The 14,775-nt window shown below is 42.2% G+C and overlaps 1 non-coding gene across 1 annotated transcript; it reads right to left on the minus strand.

Moving 5' to 3' along the window:
* Window positions 1–14,268: 14,268 nt before the first annotated feature.
* LOC142438057 (U2 spliceosomal RNA) lies at window positions 14,269–14,459 on the minus strand. Its single transcript, XR_012782523.1, has one exon. It is a non-coding gene; the product is annotated as a U2 spliceosomal RNA (small nuclear RNA).
* Between the last annotated feature and the right edge of the window lie 316 nt (window positions 14,460–14,775).

Here is a 14,775-nt window from a genome sequence, read left to right on the forward strand (position 1 = left end):
TATAAGTCATGATTTTAACATGTTAATTTCCAGGTGTGCTAAAAAAAGAAATTTTAGTTGGTGTTCTAGTCTGGGTAGACTAGAGAAACAAATTCATAGACACTCATATATGTATAAGAAAGAGCTTCATATACAAGAGAAATTGAATATTGAGAAAGCATCCCAGTCCAGTCCAGATCAAGCCCATAAGTCTGATATTAGCTCAATATGTCTGATGCCATTCTATAAATTCCTCTTCAGACTCATGAAACACATGCAATGATGCCAAATGCAGGAAGACCACAGGCCAGTGGGTGGAAAGTCTTGTGGATCCAGTGGCAGTAGAGGTATCTCAGCACTGGCAGGGGTCTCCACGTGGCTCCTTCAGCTCCAGGGCACTAGCGTAGCTCCATGTGTCTTGTCAGCTGCAATGTCTCCCAGGGAGTGAGCACATGTCCCGCCTCCAGTGAGCTATTTATCTCCTTAGCACCTCCAAATGAAGTCATCAAGTTGAGATCTGATTGACAGACTAAACTCCACCCTTCATTCTTCAGTCTCCAATTGACAACAATTGTCAAATTGATCCTGGTTTATGGCAATCTTATAAATGTATGTGTCAGAGTAGAACAGCGCTTCATAAGTTTTCCTTTTAATAGTTTAATTTTCACTATTGTTGAGTTCATAGGATTTTTAAGGATTAACCTTTGTTTGAAGTATATATTTTTTCTTCTAGAGGACTTGAACCTCCAACCTTTTTAACAGCTCATTAACTGTTTGTATCACCTAGCAACTCCATTCATATAATAAACATTAAAAACACATTATTTGAAAGATAGTAAGGAGTGTGAATTCATAAGCTTTGGTGGAGTAAGGGAGACTAATTTCTCACTCCTTTAATTCAATGAGAAGTAGGACTAGTGGCAAAAACAGTTGATATTCAGCTGCTAACCAGGAGGCTGGAGGTTCAAGGCTACCCAGAGAGATCTATGAAGAAAGAGTTGACAATCTACTCCCCAAAATCAGCCATTGAAAACACCAGAGAGTGCAGTTCTACCCCAACACTTACAGGGTCATCATGAGTTGAAATCAACTTGATGGCAGCTAGTTTATTTTTAAGCATCATGAATAGACGAAGGTTGGAAGGATAGAGAGAGCATGAAAACACAGGTTTCTGTGCATACATTTTATATTGTTTGGGTTTTTTTCACTATGGCTATATTACATATTTTAAAAGATAGAACCAAGTCCTGGGATGACTTTGATGGTGCACATTTCAGACATGTGTTGGATAAAAATCTGTTCCAATTTTGTTTTGTTTTGTGTTTTCTTTTGTTGCTTTGCTTTACTCTGTCTTGTTTTTTGTGTACATTATTATCTCTGCAGGTCTATCTAGATCAGATAGGCAGGATAAAGAATCTGGAGGAGAAAACAACGAGACTGATGGTTCCAGGGGCCATGAGAGAGGGAAAGGTGGGGAGAAAGGAAGTGGGTGTTAACTAACCCAGGAACAAGGGAACAAGTGATCCAAAATCGATGGCAAAGAGGGTGTAGGAGGCCTGGTAGTTTTTGATCAAGGGCAATGTAACCCAGAGAAATTATTGAAACCCAAATGAAGACTGAACATGATAGTGGGACAAGAGGAAAGTATAAGGAAATAGAGGAAATAACTAGGAAGAAAAGAGCATTTATGGAGGTCTAAATATAGGCACGTACATATGTAAATATGTTTACATATGATGATGGGGAAATAGCTCTATATGCATATATTTATAGGTTTAGTATTAAGGCAGCAGGTGGACATTGGGCCTCTACTCAAGTACTCCCTCAATGCAAGAACACTTTGTTCTATTAACCTGGCATTCCATGATACTCACCTTCCTGATATGATAGCTGAAGACAAATGGGTGCATAAGCAAATGTGGTGAAGAAAGCTGATGGTGCCCAGCTATCAAAAGATATAGCATCTGGGGGCTTAAAGACTTGAAGATAAACAAGTGGCCATCTAGCTGAGAAGCAACAAAACCCACATAGAAGAAGCACATCAGCCTGTGTGATCATGAGTTGTTGATAAGATCAGGTATCAGGCATCAAAGAACAAAAACTCATGTCACTGAGAATGAGGGTCAGTGCAGAGTGGAGACCCAAAGCCCATCTGTAGGCAACTGGACATCCCCTTACAGAAGGGTCTTATGGAGTAGATGAGCCAGTCAGGGTGAGATGTAGCAACAATGAAACATACAACTTTCCTCTAGTTCTTGAATGCTTCCTCCCCCCCTATTATCATGATCCCAATTCTACCTTACAAATCTGGCTAGACCAGAGGATGTACACTGGTGCAGATAAGCACTGGAAACACAGGGAATTCAGGACAGATAAACCCCTCAGGACCAATAATGATAGGGATACCAGGAGGGGAAGGGGAAGGTGAGGTAGAAAGCGGGAACTGATCACAATGATCTACATATAACTCCTTCCCTGGAGGACGGACAAGGGAGACATCGGACAGTGTAAGACATGACAAAATAATAATAATTTGTAAATTATCAAGGATTCATGAGGGAAGGAAGGTGGGGGAGGGAGGGGGGAAAATGAATTGCTGATACCAAGGGCTCAAGTAGAAAGATAATGCTTTGAGAATGATGATCGCACCAAACATACAAATGTGCTCGACACAATGGATGGATGTATTGATTGTGAGTTGTATGAGCCCCCAGTAAAATGATTTTTAAAAATCTGTTCCAGTTGAGTTGATTCTGACATACAGTGACTGTTATTGTAAGGTGTCCTCAAGTAGGTTCCAACTCATCGTACAACAAAATGACAGAAGCAGTACAGCCCACTCCTGCGCCACCCTCGTCCTTGGGCTCGAGCCCACCATTGCACCCACTGTGTCAGTCCATCTAGTCGAGGGCCTTCCTCTTTGTTCTGCACTCTGATTTACCAAGGCTGATGCCCTTCTTTAGGAACTGGTTTCTCTTGACAATATGTCCATAGTACACGAGGTGAAGTCTTGCCATCCTTGCCTTTTAGGTGCATTCTGTCTGTACTTCTTCCAAGACACATTTGTTTGTTCTTCTGGCAGTCTGTGGGACTGTCAGTATTTTTTGACAGCACAATTCAAATGCGTAGGTTCTTCTTTGGTTTTCCTTATTCAATATCCAACTTTTACATGAATATGAAGTAACTGGAAATACCATGTACAGTAACATCCTTGCTTTCAATGTTTTAAAGAGGTCTTGTGCAGCAGATTTATGCAGTGCAATGCATCATTTGACCCCTTGCCTGTAGCATCTTGAGAGTTGATTGTGGATCCAAACAAGTTGAAATCTTGACAACTTTAATCCTGCCCCCCAGTCGTTATCATCACGTTGCCTGCTGTTCCCGTTGCATTGTGTTGTAATTCACATGGAAGGCTGCAACCATTGGCCTTCATCTGCAAGTGCTTCAAGTCCACCTAACTGTCAGCATGCAAGGTTCCATCACCGGCACATGGCAGGGTGTTCATGAGCCTTCCTCCAATTCTGGTGCTGAGTTCTTCACATAATCCAGCTTCTCTGATAATGTGCTCAGCATGCAGATGGAGTAAATATGGTGAGAGGATACAACCTTGACGCACATCTTTTTTTATTAAACCACTTAGTCTTCCCTTGTTCTGTTCGCACAGCTGCCTCTTGACTCTGTAGGACAGGACAGAAGTTCTCCAGAGAGTTTCCAAGGCTGTAAATCTTTGTGCACGCAGACTGCCATAAGCTTCTCCTCCGGAATATCTGTTGACTTGAACCAGTAACCTTTTGGTTTACAGCTGAATGTGTAACCACGGTGCCACTCGAGTTCCTTTGCCTTGGCTTAAGCTGTCTCCTTCCTAGAGTTTTCTTTTCAACGTTCCTCCTTTGGGTGACTCTTCCCACGTAACTCCCAGCCTTGGTGTAGCCATTGCTTTTGCTCTTGTAAGCCCTGTTTTCCTGGCTACTTCCTTCCTCCGTAGATCCTCCCCTCTGTATTCTCATGGGATGCTGTGCAAACTGAGTTTTCTCGGATTCTTGATGATCAGTTTTCTTTTTTGTCTTGCTCTCTTTTACACTGCAAGACCTGCAGAGTTAGGACCCACTTTTATGCCTGTGCTAGCAATCATGCACTAGTCATAGCTCATAGTACGTGCTCAGGAAATGCCTTTCGAATCAATCTCACCATGTAGGTGTATGACCTTGTGCATTGAACTTCTGGAGACAGCCTTACTTCAAACATTCACCCGCCGTGTTGTTTCCTTAAGCAGCAGTGAGCTAGAGCAGTGTACCGATGCTTTGTTTGTACAATATACCCTGGGCAATAGAGATCAGCACAGATTCAAGCCTTCAAATGCGGGGACTGATTAGTCCTGTGACCACCTAGCGCTAGGCCAGAACTCACAAGCTGAAACACCATCCTTCAAAGTGCCAAACAGGTCGACGCCTGGCTTAAATTTGGGGTGTGTCTTAGGCTGACTTCTTTAGAGAAATAAAACCAGTGAAGCTTATATTTGTATATATTAATGCCAGCTTAGAATTTAAAAGGAAGAGAAGAAATACTACTACTGAAGAATGGACTGTGGCCTTCTAGATCATGAAGGCTGTTTCCAAAGAAGAGCGCTTCATGAACATTCCGAACGACGTGGGCGTGTCGCCTGGAGCTCAGGATGCAAAGCACTCCTCATTTGGATATGTAAATTCTGATCATTGAGATGAGTCCCATGTCTTAGACGTGGTTTTCTAGAGATGCACAACCAATGAAGCTTGTATAGGTAATGATTCACACAGTTGTAGAAGCAGGCAAGTTCCCAGTGTGGGAACTTTTCCGGCTGGAGAGTTGTCTTGACTCCGGTAGCCGCAGGGGCTGACGAGACCAGGATTTTCAGGTCAGATGACAGACTTCTGGCAAGTGAATCGAAGGTCAGCATGAAAGGCTGCAGACTGCTGATGACGCCCAGGCAACATGGCTGGCCGTGCTTCAAGTTCAAAGAGCCAGTGGCTGATGGCAAGCCTGATGGGGGATCCAGACACAGTAAAAGCAAGCAAGTGTGTCCATAGCATCCACATATATTGGAAGCGGATTGCACCCCTGAGAAGATCTCATCATAGGGATTACTTCCTTAGCGAGAATCCTGGCCCAGTCATGTTGACACAAAGTCTTAATTATCACTAGGGCTTCACATGACACACCTTCTTTCTTGCCAGCCACAAGAATCAAGGCTGGCTTCCCACTCCTTCCTCCAGGATGCTAACTTCAAACTCAGGAGTTTACACAATGCTCTTACATTCTAATCTGCTGGCTCTCACTGGCCCTTGGGTCCAATAATTTGTGGGAATGACTGGAAGAATTGAGAGAATACTATATTTACAAGTACATATTTCTTACACTCAAATGGGATATGAACAAAGAGATGCACTGGACATGGTCTGGGAGGGTTTCCAATATGGAGCTTCTGTATCCCAAGGGATGGGCTACCCTCCTAAGAACAGATGTTCTCACCAACCAAAAAGCTCCCTGAGACTTCATGTGCTGGGTGTTTTTTGGTCCATCTTACATGACAAATATGATGATTAAGGCTGTATGTCAACTTGGCTGGGCTCTGATTCTTAGGGGTTTGACATTTATAATGCAGCATACCCCATGATGAGATCTGATATAAACACTTCCAAGATGAGATCTACTATAAAGCAGCCAATCAATCTAAAGAGATTTTCCTCTGGGCGTGGTCTGCTTCCAGAATATGTGGATGTCCTGGTAAAGTTTGTTTTCTTTTTGTTGGACCTGGATCCTGCGTTTGACTCATCATCTAACTCTGGTTCTTTAGGTTTGAGCCTGTGGCCTGCTGTATTACATGCCATCCTGGAAATTGTTAGCCTCAGTAGCCTATGAGTCGGCAGCCTGCCATCTTACCTACAGACCTCAGGTTCATCAGTCCCTGAAGCTACGGGAATCAGAAGAAGCCTCCAACCTGATATCTGATCCATGAACTTGAGACTCGACAGCCTCTACAACCATGTGAGTCATTTCTTTGTAAGCATACAAACTGTATGAGATGATTTTAGTGGTATATTGGTATGTATATTTGGTTTTGCTTCTCTAGAGAACTCAGCCTTAAGTCTCATGAGTCTAAGTCATGAGAGTTGATATTAGCCTTTGTGGAGATATTAGCTTTTGTGGCAAGCTTCCACAAAAACATAAGTTCTTAGGTTTCAACTCTAAGTTCCTGACCAAGGCACTCCCAATTATTCTAATGGCTATTTCTCCAGGGCCAAACAGAAAAGCTATCTGACTTCAGGTAAAGGAAAGTCCTCCCTCTCCCAACCCCCCTAAGATATCTATTATATATTTGTTTTCAGTTGCAATTGTTAAATTGGAAGCAGAAAATTTCAGGTATGAGGTTGATACACATATACAAAATAGAAAAGTTCCTTCTGACCTAATCTCTGAGCTGAAGGGAATCCAGGGGATTTTAAAAGAAATTCAGAAGCTGTTCCTTTAACTGCTAGAGGATCCGATTGTGAGCTCTTTGAAAGCAGAGCTTATTTGTTTGCTTGTTTTTCACCTTTGTGCCACAGGTACTTGGCACAATGCCTGGTACACAGCAGGTGCTTAATAAATGAGTGTTAAACTTAATTTTAAAAATCGGCAGGACATATTTTACCTTCTCTTGGGAATATCTTCCTGCAGCCAGGAATTCTGGCTTTTAAAATTTGAATGCTTAAATCTATGCAGAGCAGGAAGGTGGCTAAGAGTGTGGAAGTGAGAGACGGGTTAGACCTAGGCTGAGTGTGCCCTCGGCTCAGTCACTTATATTTCATTCCATTGTCATTTGCAGCACATAAGGCATGCCTAGGTTCTCTCCTTGGATTAAGACAGTTGACTGACTTGACACCTAGTAATTGCCCATTGTTATTTCGTGAACATGTCATGCTCAACACGTTATCTATTATACCAGAAATGTCACAAGGCTAGGCCAACGGCACAGTGCTCAAACTGACAGAAACGGAGAGAGTCTCAACTAAGAGAGGAATCAGGAAAGAGAGAATGGATTAGAAGCCAGACGGCTGAGGACACTTGCCTCTCAAACGGAGTTCCTTGCTGAAGCTAAAGTTGGAAGACAAGAGTCGGGGCTCTGGAGCCGGCGAGACCAATGCCACAAAGTGATTAAAGTGAAGTGCAGTGCTGGCTTGTGGAAGCACAGCCCTTGTGCACCTCTATCTGATGCATCTTCAGCAATAAGGGTGTTTTTTTTTTTGATGATGGGGTGGAAAGAGGAAGGATGGCAAGGAGGTAGGTTGGAGGGCTTACAGGAAAAAAATATTTGAGGGTAAGACAAGATAGGATACTATTCTTAGTGCTTTTTAACTCATTGATGGCCAGGAAACCATAGAAGGCAAAGTACTGGTTTCTTTAGTTTTGATTCATCGCAGCGCACTGTGGACCACAAAGTGGGTCTGAGTCATGGGGTCAAGTGACTGCAGCTTCTCTGGTGAGTCATTGTCCTGCTTGCACTGATGTGCCAGCAGCTGGAGCAAGCTTGTTTTCAAAGGGAAAGCTCCAGCTGGCTGCAGGTACAGCCGCTTGTGCTCCATTTCTGACCAGCTGAACTGAGCAGCCTTGCTTTGAGGAGGTTTTGTGCCCTGAAATGTCCTCACGTGTAACAGGCATCAGCAGTGGCCCCGTGTGATGCTACCCTTCTCCTTCTTCTCCTTTGCTATCGGAACAAGCACGTGTTTAGAGTTGGTGCCCCAAAGATTGGGTAAACAGCAACAGTTGTGAACAAGACTTGTGCATCCTCAGTCAGGATGGCGGCCAGAGAGAGGGTACACTGGGCAGTTGAATAGAAAGACTACTTACAAAGGTGTGGACGGCCTTCAGAGAGCAGTAATGGATGGTGAGGGGCTCCAGGGAAAGCCCATGTGGTGAGCCATTACTAGACTGGAGAAGCCAGGGAATGGAGTGGTTATTGGAAGCTAGAGGGAGATTTATGGAAAAGCCCACCTGAAGGCAGCTGTGATCATCATTTGAGACTCTCAGCTGTGACTGAAAGTGAATCCACAGAAAGGGACCCCAGGGAATGAATATCCAACCGCACTCTCTGTCCATCCTCCCATCTTGCACTCTTTCATTGGCCAAAGCTGAATTCAAAAGAGCTATTGCTGTAGGATATTCAGCTCAACCTCCTGAGAAGAGGGCAGGCTGGAGAAGGGGGAGAGTGGATCTGAGGAGCAAGCAAACTATGTAGAACAACTTAAAAGTCAGACCAGTCACTTGCCTCTCTGGCTCTCAGTTTTGCTCATCATTAAAATAGGAAAACACTACATATTTTGTGAGAATGGAATTAGATAAAGTAAACAGAAGGATTTGAAAAGCCCTCAAGGATGTTGCAACAGCACCCACAGCAAACAAAAACAAGTATATAGTTACAAAGATATGTACATAGGTTTATATGTATATGGGTGTGGATCTATTGGTACAAATATGTGCACAGGTAGATGTATCAATACAATATGTACATGTAGGCATGTGTGTCCGTGCATGTCTATCCAACTATCTAATGAGCCGCATAGGAGACACAGTTACATGTTCTTTGTAAAGGTACTGAATGCCCCATGATTTTGGTTTTCTAGATTTGAAAGCGTAGAACTATAGTTTTGTGTGACCGCGCAATGAATTAGCATCACATAGCTTATGAGGTTGATGCTCTGCATCCCAGCGTGGTGAGTAGTCGCGGAGTCTCAAAAGTGTGCACGTTGTCTCAGTGGTGCCGCTCGAGTTGATGTCATCCAGTATGGCAACTCATGGTATCACCCCTCTCCCTTCATGGACCACTTCCCATACTAGACCCTGCAGAATCTTTAGTAGAACTTATTGTGATTTTAATCATAGAATAATGTGTGATAAACATAGCTGTATATTGCTTAACTGTAATATCTCTAAGTGTATATGAATACTAAGTTTTGTGAAATCTTTCCACATTGAATTATGTTATTAGTTACAGCATTATTTGCAACTGAGCAGAAGCTTTATGAGGTCGTGGTGGTGCAGTGGATCACATGTTGGGCTGTTAACCACAAGATTAGCAGTTTGAAACCACCAGCCACTTAGTGGGAGAAAGATGAGACCTTCAACTCCTGTAAAGATTTGTCATCTGGGAAACCCATGGGGACAGCGCTACCCTTTAGTACAGGGTATCTATGAGTCAGAAGAAACTCCATGGCAGTGATGTTGGTTTGGTGGCACTGTGGGTTAAGCATTGGACTGCTAACTGCAAGGTCAGTGATTCAAATCCATCAGAGGCCCTGAGGGAGAAGGATGAGGCTGTCTGCCCCTGTAGAGATTTGCAGTCTTTGAAATAGGGACTCTGTGACTCGGAATAGACTTGATGGCAGTGGTTTGAGGTTTCCTTTAATTACTACTTCAATTGAAAAAAAGGTATTGATATTGGTTCACAAATTCTAATTCCCTCAATATTGAAGCTGAAATACTAAAAATTTTGACAAAATAGGGACAATAAATATGAGGTTAAGTAAAAAATACTGCTACTCGGGTTGCAGTTCATGCACACATGAATTCATTCTAAATAAAACATGTGTAAACATGTCTCAGTGATCAATAGGTGGCTTCAGATGTGTTCTCCCAATCATACGCTCTTCTTAGTTTTGTTAGGATAATGAAAATAAAATGTTGCATAAAGAGCAGTTAGGTCAAAGAGCTGACCATTCGATCAGGCCTTTAAAAAAAATCATTTTATTTATCACAATCCATACAAACATCCATTGTGTCAAGAACATATGTACATTTGTTGTTATCATCATTCTCAAAACATTTGCCTTCTACTTGAGTCCTTAATATCAGCTGCTCATTTCCCCCTCCCTCCTCACTCCCCCCTACCTCATGAACACTTCATAATTCATAAATTATTATTATTTTGTCATATGTTACACTGTCCAATGTCTCCCCCACCCTCTTCTCTGCTGTCCATCCCCCAGGGAGGAGGCTATACATAGATTCTTGTACTCAGTTTCCCCTTTCTACCCCACATTCTCTACACCCTCCAGGCATCACCACTCTCCCCACTGGTCCTGCAGGAGTCATCTGTCCTGGATTCCCTGTGTTTCCAGTTGCTATCTGTACCTATGTACATCCTCTGGTCTAGCCAGATTTATAAGGTAGAATTGGGATCATTCTATCAGGCTTTTGAGCAGACTTGAAGTTAATAAAGACTCATTTTTCTCAAAGAAATTGCTCTCAAAGGACAATAATGGGGACACATTTTAAGAAAAGTCATTAGTGATAAAAAGACCAGGAAAGTGGCTCTGAGCAATTTTTTTCTATGACAATTTTAGTGAGCAGGGGCTGTCCTATGAGAATTTTGTTGGAAAACCTTGTGTCATTCACCTGATTGCCCCGATATTGCCCTTCAGGCTTTTATTGTTCCCTAATATCCATGAACATTGAGAAGAAACATGATGTGAGTCTCTGAGGAGGTCAGAATGGTTGTTTTGACATGGTTTCAATCAAAGACAGCAGAGTTAGGGAGATGCAAACAGCACCTTCTGAAGTGTGTAGCTTTGGATGAGGATGTATTGATACCTTTTTTGCTATTTTGGTTTAGCAAAAGTGGCTAAATTAAAAAAAGTTAACACACCGACAGCAACGAAAACACCAGTGCATGTTTGCTGTATTGCAGATAAAACCATGTGATTTTGAAGCACTGCTGTAATTAAGGTAATAATGACACTTCTGACCAGAACACTAACCAAAGACTCAATTCATAGTGACCTGTGAGACAGGGTCGAACTGTCCCAGTGGATTTCCGAAATTGTAACTCTTTATGGGTGTATAAAGCCTCCTCTTTCTCCTGCAGATCATCTAGTGGTTTCGACATGTGGACCTTGTGTTTATGAGCCCAACTCGTAACCTATGACACACCAGAACACTCATTGCATAGAGTTTCAGCCTTGTAGGTATATTGACTCATGTAAACTGGGATTACAAAAAATATCTTTGTTGTTATAACTAACTACAGGGACTCTTTTTTTTTTTAACAAGAAATGTTAAATTCCTGCTGACATGTTACACATGAATGTCATAGACTGTTTTTGGTGACACCTCCTCTGGCAGAGTCACCTGTTGAGGCTTGAACCACTTACACCACTTTGACAATGCCACTGAGTGGCCTTCTAAGATACAACTATTGGTCTGTATCTGGAGCAAAAGAGAGATAAGAAAACAAAAAACCCAGAAAAAACAAGTAATTTACAGGACTAATAGTTTCATGAACCACAGCCTCATTACCCTGACCAGGAGAGCTAGATGGTGCCTGGTTATCATTATTGTCTGCTCTGATTAGGACCATAATGGAAGAATCTTACAGAACAGAAAAATGCAAAAGAGAATTTAAATTTTGTAGGACTCCTGTGGTGAATTGAAATAATGTGGGATGACTCTTCCAGCCATAGTTTGTGTAAATCTCATCAAATGAATGGGTGTTGTTATTAGGTGCCATCTAACCAGTTCTGACTCATAATGACTCTTGAACAACAGAACAAAACATTGTCAGGTCCTGCTCTATCCTCACAATTGTACCTGGGAATGAGCCCATTGTTGCAGCCACTGTGTCAATCCATCTCATTAAGGGTACTTTGGAAAGCATTATGTCCTCCTGGAACTGGTCTCTCCTGACAACATGTGCAGGGTATATAAGATGAAGTCTTGCCATCTTTGCTTTTAAGGAGTACTCTGGATGTACTTCTTCTAAGACATATTTTTTTTGATTTGTTGACTGTATATGGTACTTTTAATATTCTTCTCCAACACCATAATGCAAATGGTCTTCCTTTTTCAATGTTCAACTTTTGCATGCATATAAGGTGACTGACAATACCATGGCTTGGGTCAGGTGCACCTCAGTCCATAAAGAAACTTCCCTGCTTTTTAACAATCTAAAGAGGTATATGCAGCAGATGTACCCAGTGCAAAAGGTATTTTCATCTCTTGAATGCTGCTTCCATGAACATTGATTATGGATCCAAGCAAGACTAAATCCTTGACAACTTTAATCTTTTCTCCTTTTAATATGATGTTTGTTACCTGTTGGTCCATATGATAGGTTTATCTTGCCAACTAGGCCTCCCTAAGAACATGTGGTCAGAGTTTAATCAGGTCGCTGCTTGATTAGAGGGCAACTGAAATAAACAAAGGTGGCAGGCATCTATCTCTCTCTTCCTTCCTGATGATCAGACCAGCGTGCTTGAGCTAGTGTGCTGCATTACCTGTAAGCTAAGCCAACCCTTGGATCATGTCTCTAGAGCTTGAGACTCCTTTGAAACCTATTTTTCCATGTTGCTGGTGTGTACATCGCCTGAGCTTGAAGCTGGTGGATCTTGTCGCCATGCTTGAGTTTGAGATCCCATCAGGGGCTGTTTCAGTGGGATCCTGAGCTACTGACAGTTGCCCCTGCTGTCTTCTGCCTGTGGGTGGACTTTGCTTGTTTTGTATGAAGGAAGACTCTGCTGTCTGCTTCCTGAATCTGGAACTGGCAGCCCATGTTAGTTAAAGGACTTCCAATACATTAAACTGCTCCACCAAAGTGAGTTGAACTGAACCCTCTGTACTGCTGCTGTGTGAACTAATTAGCTGTTTTATTCCTTCTTGCTGTATAAACCTATCCTCTTATATCTATACAATTTTAAGTATCCTGGTTTTGTTTCTCTAGAGAACCCTGCCTAACAAAGTCTAGTTATGAGGATTTTTTTATATTAAGTTGTAATTCATATTGAAGTCTGCAGTCCTTGATCTTCATCAGCAAGTGCTTCAATTCCTCCTTTCAGCAAGGTCTTGTCATCTGCAAACTGCAGGTTGCTAATAGGCCTTCCTCCAATCTTCAGGTACATTCTTCTTCATATACTGCTGCTTCTTTGAGAATTGGCTCATTATACAGATTGAATATTTATGGTGAGAGGCTACAACCCCGACCCACAGTTTTCTGATTTTAAACCATGCATTATTCCTTTGTTCTGTTTGCACAACTGCATCTTGATCCATATGCAAGTTTCTCATGTGCACAATGAAGTATTCTAGGATTCTTCCCCCAAGGCTATCCATTGTTATGATCCACACAGTTGAATGATTTGGCATAGTCAATAAAATACAAGTAAGCACCTTTGTAGTGTGCTCTGCTTTCAGCAAAGATCTACCTGACATCAGCAATGATTTCCCTTATTATATGTTCTCTTTTGAATCTGGCCTGAACTTCTGGCAGCTCACTGTCAATGTACTGTTGCAGCTGTTGTTGGATGATCTTCAGCAACATTTTGCTTTCACATGGTATTAGTAATACCCTTCTATAACATGAGCATTCTGTTGGGGCATTTTTTAAAAAAGAAATGGGTGTAAATATGGAATTCTTCCACTCACCTGGCCAATTGGTTGTCATAGAAATATCCTGGCATAGATCAGTGAGTGGTTCCAGTGCTTTATCAGCTTCTTGAAACATTTCAATTGGTAGTCCATCTATTCCTGGAACCTTGTTTTTGACTAATCTTTCAGTGCAGCTTGGGCGTCTTCCTTCAGTCCCATTAGTCCTTGCTCATGACATTCTGAAATGGTGGACTATGAGCTAGTTCTGAATCATTCAATATTTTGTGCACACAATCTTTCAGTATTGCAGCTTGAGGCTTGAATTTATTTTTTATTTGTAGTTCTTTCAGTTTAAGACATGTTGAGGGTGTTCTTCCTTTTGGGTTTTGTAGCCTTAGTCTTTTCACCTTCCATTACACTATTTTACTTTGTCTTCTTGAGCTTCCCATTGACATTTTCTGTTTAGTGTTTTAGGTGGAATCATGCAAATAGGAAATATGAGACTCTAATGAGGGGATCGATCAGTTTTGTTCCCTGCCATGTGTAAAATGAGCCATCTCAGAAACAGGATTGTGGGTCTCTCATAATCTGCAAGAATGAAGAGCTGGGAGCGAAATACATCTTGTGACTCCTGAGATCCCTGCGCTGAAACTTCTTGATCTAGGAGACAGAGGTCTCTGAACCAGAAGTGCGGCCAAGAAGCAGTGGCAGCAGAGGAGCAGCATTAAGAGCATGAGACATACTGGTGGGATTCTAGGACCACTTAGTGAGTAAATCTGAGCGCCTTTAGGTGTGAGTCTCTCTGGCAGAGGGGGCTGCCTCCAAGCACTTAATACGAGGCTCCAGGGTTGTCATCTCATGAAGCTGGAGTTAAGTGTGCTAAAAAAGTTTTTGTTTTTTTTTTTAAAGATTCCCCGAAGGGGGTGCACCTTTCCTGGAAGTACTGCAATACCAGGTCAATGCGTGGAGTGGATGGAGCAAGCTCCTATTCCATCTCTCTGCTCCAAAAATCCATTTAATATATTGTCCTCGGATAGAGGATGTATCAGATATTAAACTGATAAGAACAGATACTACCCTTGATCTTAGCCAAAAGGCTGAGAAGCGATTGCTAAAAAAAGTTTTATATCACTTGCCAAGCAGGGCAGAGACTGAGGGGCTGCATGGCTGAGAGACTAAGGACCAGAGAGGTATTCTTGGGGACATGGTTGAGAAGAGTCACTCCTGTGACTAGAACTGTGTCCTAGCACTTCTGATCCAGAATTGTAACCTGTCAACTTCCTTAATAAACCTCCTAATTGCGACTCTTGCATGTGAGTTCTGTGAGGCCATTCAACCGTTTGTCAATCCCAGCAGAGAAGCAGAAAGTGCTGTGAAAGTTTGTGTCAGATTTCTTAAAGGAGGCAAAACAGTGGAGGTATGTCT

The sequence above is a fragment of the Tenrec ecaudatus genome, chromosome 1 (genome assembly GCF_050624435.1).
Source record: "Tenrec ecaudatus isolate mTenEca1 chromosome 1, mTenEca1.hap1, whole genome shotgun sequence".
NCBI classification, from domain to species: Eukaryota; Metazoa; Chordata; class Mammalia; order Afrosoricida; family Tenrecidae; genus Tenrec; species Tenrec ecaudatus.